Raw genomic sequence first — 10761 nt, 5'->3', positions numbered from 1 at the left:
CTCGGCGAGGCCTGGGCGGACTGGGCGAGGGCGCAGGGAGGGACGGCGCCGCTCCCCCTCGCCCCTCTCCCCTCGGGCGGTGGCGTCGACCCGGGAGCGAGCGGGTCGGAGCCGCCATCTGTAGAGGTCCCGAAAGCCCCGGCGGGCCCCCCACCTCTCGATCCCATTTGGGAGAGCACAGCGCCCCTCGATTCTGTGGCATTTGCTCCAAATGAGTCTAATTCCTACCAAGCTCTGGAAGTCCCACGGAAGAAATCAGTAAGAGGGACCGGAAACAAAACGGTGCTTACTTCAGGTGATGTTTCTGGGTCCCGCCCTCCCACCGAGAGCTGGCCTGGTCCGAGAGGAGCGCACCCTGCCCGACAGGACGAGGGTCTGGAGGGGGGCCACGATACTTGGTGGGGGGCGCTGAGTGCACCCAGCTTGCTTGCCCTTGAGAGTCCCCCGGGAGTCTGGGGGGCTACAGACCTGCCCTGGAGGCCCGAGGGGCCATGGCCTGCTCTGAGGGCTCTGAGGATCTTGTGGCTCTGGGGACGATGCGGCAGCAGCTTTACTCTCAGTCCCTTTTCTTCATTGACCTGCTCCAGCTTGTGGCCTTAGAACTACGAAGATAGTTGGTGGAAGGCCGGCGAAAGAGACGAAGTGGCCCTGGCAGGTGAGCCTGCAGACTCGTAACAAGCACATCTGTGGGGGCTCCCTCATCGCCAGGCAGTGGGTGTTGACTGCTGCCCACTGCATGTACGGGTGAGTCTTTGGGTTCAGGAACTGGGCCCGGATCAGGCTGTCCTGTCCCCCTCCCTAAGCTTCCTCTTCCTCATCTGTAAAAGGGGGTGACAGCCTCATAGATTTTATCCAGTCTGGTGTGAGACCTGAGGATTCGCATTTCTTTTAAAAAATGAATTATGATTATTATTTTGAGTTGGGGTCTCACTCTGTCATCTAGTCTGGAGTGCATCGACACAATGACAGCTCACCGCAGCCTTGACTTCCTAGGCTCAGGTGATCCTCCCATCTCAGCCTCCTGAGTAGCTGGAACTACAGGCACATGCCACCATGCCTGACTGATTTTTTGTAAAGATGAGGTACCACTATGTCGCCTAAGCTGGTCTTGAACTCCGGGACTCAAGTAATCTTCCCGCCTCAGCCTCCCCAAGTTCTGGGATTACAGGCATGAGCCACTGTGCCTGGCCAGCACTCACATTTTTAACAGGTTCTCAGGTGATGCTGCTGCTGGTCCAGGGAGCACACTTGGAGAACCACTGGCTAGAGGAGTCATGGGTCCTGGGAAGGGTTGTGGGTTGGAGGGAGGGAGGTGACCAATGGCTGGTGTGGAAGACCAGGCCAGCCTGAGAAGCACCTATGAGGTATGGGAGGGGAGTGCAGACCTTTAAGGATCTTCCTGCAGCTATCTGGACTACACTGTGAAACTGGGACTCACAGATCTGCTTCACCCCTCCGACATGTCAGTTGACATCCCAGTCCTTGATGCTGTTATCCACCAACAGTATGGTGATCCTGGAATATTGGGAAATGACATTGCCCTTATTCTGCTCCAATTCCCTGTGAATTACTCCTCTTACATCCAGCCAGTGTGCCTTCCTGAAAAGGCTTTTGCGGTGGACGCTGGTACCCAGTGCTGGGTGACTGGATGGGGCAGATTATACGAAGGAGGTGAGACTATAAAACAAGTCTACAGCAACTCCAGACCAGGAAAGAGGCTGCCTGGTGTCCCGGGGTTGACCTACAAGCTAAGGGGAGGGACAGAGAGGCGGATATTTTTAGTAAGTAAGGGAAGAAGGTAAAGAAGTTGCTTCCAGGAGGGTAATTTAACAACTGGTTATGACTTTCTGTTGGTTTGTCAGGACCTGGGGGCTCAAGTGCCAGGCATGATGGGTTCTCTCTAGGGGTCGGTGATGAGCTGTCTACCATTTTAAGCTGTCTTTCCCTGGAGATACCTACCTTCATAGAAAGGGAGCTTTCTGTGTGTGAGAAGAGTTTAGAGACCTCTCAGTGAGGTATAGGGCCTTCAGTTCCTCAGGAGAGGTTGGATTTGGTACCTTTGAGGCATTACCTGTCTGAGAGTTCATGATCCTACTCTGGAAAGTAAAGATGCTTTACTGTTGCTCAGGACACCCTGTCACTATTATTACTGATAATCAGATTGACAGATGCTTGGTTTTGATTTCTCAGGGTGATAAGGCTGTTCTTCCTTCTGTCTTGGTTTGGATCTTGTATCCCCCTCTCCCCATTTCAGCTTTGGGCCTCATGCCCTCCTGTGTACAAGGGGATGATACCCAATGCCTCTGAGGATGTCTGTGTGTGAACACACTGTATTGAGTGTGTATGGGGTACTCCTGTTGTGTCGCACTTATGCAGATCCACTCAATTTGTTTCTCTGTAGGCCCAATACCAACTAAACTTCAGGAGGCTGAGCTAAACATTGTTCATTATAAGGAATGTAATAAAATACTGCAGAAAAGGATAGGAAGCCTGTGGCCAGTGATTGGTAAAGGGGCTATCTGTGGCCTGGGTGCCAACGGAAAGGATTCCTGCCAGGTTAGTTGGTGGGCCCTTGCCACCTTAGCATTACAACTGTTTATTCAAGGTTGTTGTCCCCAAACAGTAGGGCCTGTGTTATCTCCCTTCATCACATTCATGGGAGGGACAAGAGGACAAGCCACCCAGGCTCTTCTGGGCTAGTCTGACCTGAGCCTTCAGGAGACAGAAGCTGATACGGCCTGGAGGGGTGGAGGGGAGGGAATCAGGCAGGTAATATCAATAATACACGTTAGGTGTTTTGAGCCCCTTCCATGTGACACACAGTGTACTCAGGTAAGCACTATTATCTCAGAGTTGGTACATGTTCTTTAATTATATTCCATTTATAACACAATTTTTTGAGTGGGTGCACAATTTTTGTTAAAGATGTTCAATCTCAAACCTCACATTTGTAGAGACCTAGGACTGGCAGGGCTTTTGAGGTAACAGGAGATTCCTTATGCATGCCTATCCCCCCAACACCTTGCAGCGCAATTAACGTGCTCTGACATGGATCCTATGGTTATTTTCTCTTTCTCCAGGGAGATTCTGGGGGCCCTTTTGTCTGTGAACTTGGTGATGCTTGGGTCCAGGTGGGAATTGTGAGCTGGGGCCTTGGCTGCGGCATCGTCGAGATTCCTGGAGTTTACACGAAAGTTGATTTCTACAGAGGCTGGATTGTTGGTCATCTGAGTCAAGCTTCCTGTTTAGACTCAGCTGGCTTCTTCCTTCTGCTCCTGTGTCTGGTTCTGCCCCTGCGTATCCTGGGGACCCTGTGATCATCCCCACCCACCCGCTTCTGTTAATGAGTCTCACCCTAGGTCTCTCCTCCCACCTCCTGCTCCTCTCAGTGCCCTTTTCTCGAATGCCCTTTCCAATGGCCTTCTGGGCATCCACTCAATAGAATGTGACAGGGAGACTGAGGCCTGGAAAGTGTTCCTGTCTGATGCTCTGGTCACCTGCCTCAACCACGCCTGCACCTGGACTGTGTCCTTCCTGGTAGGAAGGAGGGCATGAACCGATTCCTTCCAGGTGGGCCATGATGACTCGTCACCATCTTGGAGAACATCTTGGTGTTAGATGTATTTCTGGTTTCAGGACTCTCACCTGAGACTCTGTGAAGCCAATCAGAGGGTGGTTGCTCAGAGAGGTTCCCCTGCGCCCCATGTGGAGCCATTTGCGAGTGGACATTCTCTGCCACACTAGCCATCTTGGGGCAACCCAGGCTTGGCATTCCCTTTCTCAGTTTCTAGTAGTGGATATATCCAGGGACACTCCAAGTTGTGTTGAGGCAATTATGGAGTGTGAGATTTCAGAAGTCAACTGAATAAATGTTTGGAGAGTCTCCTGTGTGTTCCAAAGCTCTGCTCACCTGGGGTATTTGGTTGCATATAAAATGCTCTATAGAGAACTGGTTTCCCGTTTAAGGAAAGAAGCTATTTGTGGTTCTTATTAAAACCTAGGAGGAGAGAGCAGGCCCTGCCTGCTCAGACATGGGTTCTAGGATTGGTTTAGCCAGTGGGTCTTGTTCCCTGCATACCTATTATAGTCATTAGCATCTCTGCAGGCAGCTTTGTGGTTGCATTTAATAGCCCATACAGCTAGAGATGGGATCAAGAGAGACCGGAAGTAGGAGTGAGAGTGAAGCTAGGGCATGAGAAATATTCTCTCTCATCCACTGCTTCTCCTTGCTGCTCACTCCTACTTAGTTAGCACAAATCTGCATTCCCACAGGGAGAAGGGCAAGATTCACTACAGTATACACAAGTTCTTTTCCCTCTTCAAAAGCCCTCGTGTCCTGGAGTCCGTCTAGCTGCTGATCAAGTCCCTCCAAATATTTTGCCCTTTGCCCTTCCAAGGGTGAATGTTTAACCTCCAGGGATCAGTGGGCTTCAGTGGACAGTCTGTGTCAGTCCCTTCTGTTGCCCAAGGAAGGCTGGGGCTGAGGGACTGAGAGCTTACATCAAACCCAGTTTCTTAATGTATCTAGCACCACCTGTTTTAAGAAACCAGAGTATACATGGATTAACAAATCAAAATTAACTTTTCCCCCTTGAACCTCTCATTCAGGTGTTCTTGGTCAGCTTGGTAGCTTTTCTCCATCTCATGGCTTACTCTTAGCCCTATAGTTCATGCTTTGCTTGCATCAGAATCCCCTAGTGCTTGTTAAAATACTGATTACTGGCCTGCATGGTGAGTCATTCTTATAATTTCAGCTACTTGGGAGCCTGAGGCTGGAGGATCACTTGAGGCCAGGCGTTCAAGACCAGCCTGGGTGACATAGTGAGATCCCTGTCTCTCTTAAAAAAAATTCGCTGGTACATGGTGGTACACACCTGTAGTCCCAGCTACTCAGGACACAGGTGGGAGAATCCCTTGAGCCAGGTTTCAAGGCTGCAGTGAGCTATGGGGGTCTCCCTTTGTCACTGCACTCCAGCCTGGGTAACAAAGGGAGACCCCCATTTCTTTAAACAACAACAACAACAACAACAAATTACTAGTGGTTCCACCCCCAGAGTTTTCAATCTTTATGGTCTGGGGTGAGGCCTAGGCATGTACATTTTCCAGGTGGTGCTGACACTGCTGGTTTGGAGACCTCACTTTGAGAACCAATGCTCTGCCTTAACAAGAATAGAAAAAGCAGCCTCCTCTTCACTGCCTTTGCATAGAAGTGGCACACATCACCTTTACTCATGTGAACCCACTTAGATTTCAGGCTGGGGAATGTCCTACTCAAAGTCTAGCTAGATACTCCACACTAGACAAGGGAAACAGGAATCTTGGTGATCACCTTTCAATCTCTGCATGTCCAGCAGATCCAAAGATAGCATCCTTCTGCAAAAAATCCTGGAGCAAGCCCAAGGTGTGGGACAAACCATCATTTCTTTAAGTACCATGATCTTATTGGTAGTCTGTGGAAAAGAATGCCTTTCCTTTCTCTGATCTCCCCTGAGACTCCTTGTTTTAGTCGTATGTTCAGCTCAAATATTGCTTTCTCAAAGACATCCTCCCTTATTCCCTAGCCTTGCTGTTCTTTTTCTTTCTTGTGTTTTCCACACCCTTTGAGGTCCTCAAATCAAGAGTAATTGTGAAGCTCTCCAGTGCACCAGGCCCAGGGGACCAAGGAAGTAGTCAGAGGGAGGCTGGGCCAGGTTGCCACTGGTTGTCCGATACCTTCACTGGCCAGGGTCTGGGGGCATTGTCACAAACTTAGGGCCTTTTGTGGGTACTTTCGTGGGGCCGGTCATGAACCAGGACTTCCAGATGATCTTCAATGAACACGCAGGAGGCGGACGTGCGGGAAATGTCCTGCCCCCGTAATGTTCAGAATTCTTGGCGCCACCACATGTCGGAGTGCAGTCATGTGACCAGGAAGCCAGGCACGTTCCTTGGCTTGGGTAGCCATTTCAACAACCACCAGGTGGCACTTCCCCAGCCTCATGGTCGCCTGGCTATCCAGCCTCAGCACTGGGCCTGAAGCCTGGAAGCATGGGTCCTGGGTTGCCATGTCTTGCTGCTGCTGCTGCTCCTGCTGCCATCGAACTCGGGTGAGGTGGGCGCTTCCTCGTCCCTCCTCGCCCCCAGTCCTGCTCTGCCTCCAGCCCTCAGCCTGGCCTTGGAGGCGGGGGACTAGCCCTGGGCATGGCTAGCTTTTCTGCCATCCGGGACTTTTGTGGCCCACTTACCCCACGTTCACTCCTCCTCCACTACCTCCTCACAGGACCTCGCCAGGGCGAGTCTGGAGTTCTTAAACTCCTGGCCTTCTCCCTCAGGCCACACCTGCCCTACAGCCCCCTGGACCAGTGGTGCAAAGGACCCCTGTCTTCTCTCTGCCGCTGGCAGCCACTTCCTTTCACTGCCATTCTGGACACCATGGCTGATGTCCCAACCACCCCAGCCACTATCTCCACACAGCCTCTCACACTCTACAGCTCCTATCATCCTTGGGCCTCTCACACTCTACAGCTCCTCCCAGGTTCTGATCTTCCCATGGAGCTAGGCCTCCACTGGAGACCCCACCTGGGCATGCGGTTTGGCCCAGGCAAATTCTTGGTCTCCATTCACTTAAAGGAATATTCTAAAATTCATCTTCTTCTTAGATCCTCTATTCCAACCTGGCATGCCTCATGAGCAGCCCTTTGCTCACTCAGAAAACACAGGCCTTCAGAGGCTGCCCTTCAATCTTCCCCAACCCCCAGGAACCCCTCCAAGCTCCCTGCTTAACACCATCCTCACTTCTTTAGGAACCTGAGACATGCGTCCTGGGCAAGACCAGCCTGCTCACCCAGGCCCTGGAGTGGGGTCCTTCTTGTGATGTACTCCCTCCATCCTCTCTCTGTATCTCTGTCCTCTCATTTTCTCTTTGCTAACTTTCTTCCCCCTATCTTTTTCCCTTTTGCTGCCAGACTTCTCAAAACCGGAGCCTTCACTTCATGCTTGCTTCCAGTGCGTCCTGACTTCCCACTTAACCCTTAGTTCATTCTGGCCCTACCATCCCTGATCTTTCTCCCACCCCCTTCTTTTTCATTTTCTGTAGTCTCCTGACACTCCTCTACTACATAGGCAACTTCCTCTCTCCTCTGTGTCTGTCCCAGGCCACCCTACTCTGTTCATCCCTGAGGTATTGGTGACCCCTAATGAAGGGTACAGGAAACAGCCAGAGGGGCAGCTCCCAAAATGGTGCCAAACATGGTAAAGCCACACTAGACAACAAAGGCCCTAGGTTCCGGCTTCTTCATGCATGATTCCCCTCGCGTGCGAAGTTCAAACCTGCAAGCCTCCAATCATTTCCCCTGACGTAGCTAGCTTTGTTATACCCACCCTGCTACCATGTTGCTCCTCCAATAAGGACCTAGCACAGCCCCTTCCAGCCCCTGCCAAGCTCATAAATGCACCCCTCTCCCTGCATAACTCTCTCTTGCTCCCTCTCTCTCCCCCCCACTCTCTCACTCTCTCTCACTCTTTCACTCTCTCCCTCTCTCTTGCTTTTTCTCGGTTACAGACCCTCTCTGTAACAGCCCCTTTAATAAATCTCTTGGTCTCGGCTGGGTGCGGAGTCATTATTGGCGCTGAACTCCTTTCATTGGTGCCGTGACTTGGATTGGGTGCTCTCCCGCCCTTGTGCGGGTCTATCCCTGTAGGCAGGATCCCCGACCCAGCGCCAGTGGCCACTCCAGCCCTCCTGTACCTTCCCCACTGTTTTGAATGCATGAGCTGCACCCACCAGCGACCGTTGGATAGGTGAGTTCCCCACACACGGAAGCCTAAAACTTGCCCGAGACCCCCAGAGGAAACTGACCATTGATTGTCTGGCAGTCCCTCTGGCCCCCGGGTGAGGGGGAATGCACCCCGCCTCGGCCTTCACGGCCACAGAGGACCCTGAAGCCTTCCTCTTCTCCTTCATTTCTCTCAAACCTTAAAATTCCCACAGCCGCCGGGCTGCAGCGGGCCCCAGGGGTCCCACATCTGCTAGCCCACAGCGGATCCCGTAAAACTCTCTCTTTCTCTCTCCCCCGCCCAAGGAATCCCACGGCTGTCAGGCCGCAGCGGACCCTGGGGGACCCACGTCTGCTGGCCCACAGCAGATTCTGAAGGACTCCTATGTCTGTCAGGCAACAGTAAACCTCGGAGGTTTCACGTCTGTTGCCCCGCAGTAAGCCCTGTTCGATTGGCAGGATTCTCAAATGCACTCCCACCCGCCACCCAGTCAAGTGCTTTCTGTCTGGTTCAAAGATCCTTGCGCAAGGTGCCTTGACCCCCTCGGTTCTCCAGGAGAACCCTGGTTGTGCCAAACCTCTGTGACGACAGACTTTGCCACAGCCACATTTCTCAGACAGCCGTCTCTTCGGGGTACGCCCCGTTTAGTCCACCTGTCCCACCATGGGAGGCTCGTCATCCCTGCCGGCCGATTCCCCTCTTAAATGCCTCTTAAATTATCTCACTACACTTTCTCTCTCCCCTGATATCAAACCCAAATGCCTAATTCGCCTCTGCACGCAGGACTGGCCAACATATCCCTTAGACAACCAAAATCAGTGGCCCCCTCGGGCCCCTCAATCCCGATATTATCCGGGACATATATAATTTCTATAAGCATTCAAAAAAGTGGGCAGATTCCCCTTCCCTCCCCATTCCACTTACGCCGCCACCTTCCTCCTCTATCTCTGACTTCAACCCAGCAGATAAACCTCCTATAGTCTGCTTTTGCTATTCCACTCTCCATCAGTTTCTCCTCCTTCTCACCCTCCACCTTTACCTGGGAAGGAAGGGCTGGCATCTCCAGCCGGGTCTGACCCCGGCCTCCAGCCTTTTTCTTTTGTCTTTGGAGGAGGGGCTGGCATCTCCTGGCCTTGTCACCTAACTCTGGCCTCCAGCCTTTCTCTTTTGTCTTTGGAGGAGGTGCCTGACCCCAGCCTCCACCCTTCTCACCCCCCTCCCCTACTTGGAAAACCCATTCAACTTTCCACATGGTCTCTTCTCAAGGGGTGGGGCTGGAACAAAAGGATGTTAAAAAACTTCTTCTTTGTTGTTTTCTTATGATAAATTTCTCTCAAGTTATATCTAAACCAGGACTATATCAACCTTCTTCCCAGACGAAAATAAAGGGATCATGTAAATAAATCCTGTTAGCTAACTACAAAAAAGGTGTTAATAAACAGGCTAACTAGGACAGAATAAAAGAGGTTTTTAAAAAACCAGATAAAAATCCAGCAATGTTTCTAAGTCGCCTCTCTGAGACATTGTAGCAATTTACTAACATTGATTTAAACTCTGTGGAGGGACAAACTCTTTTGGCTATGTATTTTATCTCCCAGTCAGCACTGGGTATTAGGTGCAAACTCCAAAAATTAGAAAAGGGCCCACAAACCCCTCAATTAGAGCTATTAGACCCAACCTTTAAAATCTCTAACAACCAAGAGGAGGAAAGAATACAGGACCACCAACATAAATGGGAAGCACTTCAGCTTTTATCTACCACTTTAGCAGAAAAAGCCACCACTGATAATCTTCCACCCCAGATGGTCAATAGCAGAAGGGGTACAGAGCCCCCTTCCCAGGTTTGTTTCCGATGCCATCAAAATGGGCATATGGCCAAAGACTGTCAAGCTCTGCCCACCAGCAAAACCCTGTCCCACATGCAAACAGCATGGACATTGGGCTCATGATTGCCTCATTCGCCCAGAAGAAAGAGAGTACATGGCCCAGAGGCTTGCTGCAATTAAGGGACACCAGGCATCTTACATGATCTCAAAAGGGGATCTCTTGGGCTTGCTCCAGTCAGATTGACTTGCCCCTAACTTGGTAGCCCCAATGTCTTCGGAACAAACTATTAAACCAACCGAGCCTAGGGTGGAAATATCAGTAGCTGGCGGGGTTATATCATTTGTTATTAATACAAGGGCTACATGCTCAGCTTTACTTAAATTCCTGGTCCACTCCTTCCTTCACCCCTTTTGGTTGTGGGGGTACAGGGCATTATATCCAGGCCCCTCACTACGCCATTACTTCCATGTGTCCTGGGAGAAAAAATATTTCAACACTCTCTCCTTATTATGCCAACGTGTCCAGCTCCATTATTAAAACGGGACATTATGACAAAAATTAAAACTCACACCACTGTGCTTTTTGTGTGCCTTTTGTATAGCTTTGGATTTCCCTAATAGTTCCACATTGAATACTATTTAAGTCCTTCCACTGCATATAAACTTATTGCTTTGGTTAGAGCTCTGAGGTTAGGAAAAATGTAAAGAAAGTTGTTGGTGTAAGGTATGCTTTTAGTAAGAAAGGATAAAGAAAAGATAAATAATTGTATAGGAAAGAATCTTGTATGGTACATTTTTGTTCTATAATAAAATGGCTGGTTAAAGAAAGTATAGAACAAAAATAGAAGGTTTAATCATGTCAAAAAATGGTATGAGTTTATCGAACATGGTAGGTGAAAGTTTGTGAAAAGAAGTAAAAGGGATTCTATAAATACTCAGGCTTCAAAAAGGTTCCATAAATTTACCATTAATATCAATTACACTAATGCTAGGCCAACATGCTACTCAAAGACCAGAACATGAGCTTCTTAATTAACAATCTCAAAAAAAAAAATTTTTTTTTCTCCTTTAAATAACATTAGCCCTCCCCCCACTGTCTTTGTTACAAAAGAGCGAGTATTTTTTTTTTCAAAATCGTTGGATTATCATTTTGGCTAAATAAGTAACTTTTACAATAACT

Source organism: Carlito syrichta, unplaced genomic scaffold, assembly GCF_000164805.1.
Source record: "Carlito syrichta isolate Samal-C Ts95f unplaced genomic scaffold, Tarsius_syrichta-2.0.1 Scaffold314220, whole genome shotgun sequence".
Taxonomy (NCBI): Eukaryota; Metazoa; Chordata; class Mammalia; order Primates; family Tarsiidae; genus Carlito; species Carlito syrichta.
This window is presented reverse-complemented; position numbering follows the sequence as displayed.